This window comes from Myotis brandtii, unplaced genomic scaffold, assembly GCF_000412655.1.
Source record: "Myotis brandtii unplaced genomic scaffold, ASM41265v1 scaffold138, whole genome shotgun sequence".
Taxonomy (NCBI): Eukaryota; Metazoa; Chordata; class Mammalia; order Chiroptera; family Vespertilionidae; genus Myotis; species Myotis brandtii.
In genome coordinates this window covers 600,747-603,193 of record NW_005354915.1, presented here as the reverse complement: position 1 = coordinate 603,193, position 2,447 = coordinate 600,747, and positions in this window count along the sequence as shown.

The window sequence follows — 2,447 nt, the reverse complement described above, 5'->3', positions numbered from 1 at the left end:
CGCCCGGCGCTGGGAGGAGGGGCCGGCTGAGGGCCCCCGGCTGGCACACGGCCCCTCCCGGAGCCTCCACATCTTCCCCAACGCACCCAGACGCTGGGCAGCTTTGGGAGTTCCAAGCTGTGGGCTCGGTGGTTAGAGCGACCACCTCAGGGTCCTGGGCCCCAGCCCTGACGGCAGAGGGAGGACAGAGCTAACGTTTATTTCTTCCTCTGCCCCGACCCGCCCTCCTGCTGCCTGCGCCCCGCCCTGCGTGGGGGAGACTTAGCAGAGCCTCTTGTCCGCGCCACATTCTCAGTGGCCGCGTCGTTGCCTTTAGACAGCAGTGGGTTAGCCTCTTGCGTATCAGCTTTTTCAGAGTCATTTATGAGCAGAAAAAACGTTGAAATAAAACTTGGCTAATGGTAACCCTCGTGTGGCTCCCTGAGCTGTGACCTGTGTCCCTGTGGGGGGGGCAGGAGGGGACAGGCTGCGCGGGCCTGGCTCTTAGTGCAGGAAAGTACCCGGGAAAACACCCGCCCCTGAGGCCGGCGCTGGTGACCGGTGACGCCACACGCGCCGCCGAGTGGCCCTGCTTTTCCCCGATGCCGGGGGGAGTGGGGGGCTCCCTGTCCTCACTCACCAGGACCCCGCGGTCGGACAGTCAGCTGTTTCCAGTTGGTGGATTCTGTGAGTGACTGGCTGCTTCACCTCCTTCCAGGCTGTCTTCTAGGACAGATTCCTGGGGGCAGGGGCCGGGCTGGGGCTGGACCCCGGGAGGCCAGCACTTAAACTCCCCGCGTGCCCTTCCTGTTCATGTCCAATCCCCGAGGTGAGGCCCGGCGGGACCTCAGGTCTGTCCTGGGCTCTCCGCCTGTCCCAGGGGCTTCCTGTTAGTTCTCTCCGCCCGACAGCCCCCGAGGGAAGCAGGGCGGAGCCATTAGCCCCAGTTCTGCTGCAGAGACAGGCTCAGCAAGCAGTGGCTTTGGGGTTGGAGGTGGGGCCTGGTGAGGCGGGTGTCCTGCCCTGTGGAAGGCTCCACGGAGAAAGGCGCTCACTGGTTTCCGCACCCATCTCACCAGCCGCTCCACGTGCTGGGGACTCTGGCTGCCCCCACGCGCGCCTCCCTGCTCCTGGGCAGCTAGTGAGCAAGGCACCAGGCAAGGAAGCGGTGGTGGTAAATGCCGGGGAGGGAAGCCCTGCCAGGAGATGACCTGCGGGGATGTGGCGGGAAGGATCCGCCCTGCTGGGGTAGGTGTTTGAGGTGGTGGGAACAGCAAGCAAAGAGCCCTTGTGGTCAGAACAAGCTTGTAGAATAGACTTCCGAGGCAGATCAGAGGAGGCAGGTGGCTGAGGTGATAATGCAGATGAGGTTGGATCGGAGTGACCAGCAAGTGCAAAGGCCCTGGGGCAGGGACCTGCTGGGAGGCGCAGGGAACATGGTAAAGGTCAGTGTGGCTGGAGTGGAGGAGGGAAGAGGAGGAGATGGGGGAGTTAACAGGAAAAGGAGCGTCCCTTTTTCCTCTCCTCTCACCTTCTATTCTGTCTCCAGTGGGCAGGAGAGGGACTGACCTGGGAACCCCAGGCCCCCATGGCCCTTCACACCCACTGTGTGCTGGGCTCTGCTGAGCACCGGATACACAGTCGGTCTCCTCATTCCTGCCTCCATCTGGAGGGTGAGAAAACGGGCCTGAGGGTCAGGGTCTGAACGCACATCTGCCTGAGCCGCTGGAAGCTGTCTCCTGGAGCAGGGAAGAAGGGCATGAATTGCATCTGGTCTCCCCTCTCTCCTGGTCTCAGTTTCCCCACCTGTAAAATGGGTACATGAACTAGGTCAGTGATTCTTCACCCTCTCAGACCTGAGAAGTGAATTCACAGGTAATATCACTAGTCTGTACAGAATTTAAACACACACACAGCTCTAACTACGTTATAAAAGAGCAAGAAAGAAAGGGAATTTATAAAATGGGGTTCGGTCAGGGTTTGCCCAAATGCCAGGCCCCTGAACTGTCTCAGCCCCATTGCAGCCAGGCTCCCAGACTCCCAGGCGGGCACAATTCCTGGTCAATTTCCAAACAAAGCAGGACCCAGTTCCTCGGCTCCTGCGCAGCTACCTTCCTGGCAAGTCCATGTTTTTCACTCTGGACAAAAGTCCCGCGTATTCATACAAGAATTGGAGCGAAGCCTGGCTCAGTCGCAACCGGCCTCTCAGCTCCAGGAATGTCGCTGGGGATGGGAGACTGTCCCACCTCCACGTGACCGGATCTCTGTCCTCTGGACAACCAAACAGGACTCCGCAAAGCTCGGAAATGCCCCTGGGGCGCACCCCGCTGAGAATCCCAGAATAAGTTGATCTCAGTGAATGACCCTGTTGTGCTGGCTTTTAAAAATCATTGCAGCGGAGAGACCAAGATGGCGGCATAGGTAAACACCGGAGACTGCTGCCGCAAACAACCACTTCAAAAGGGAGA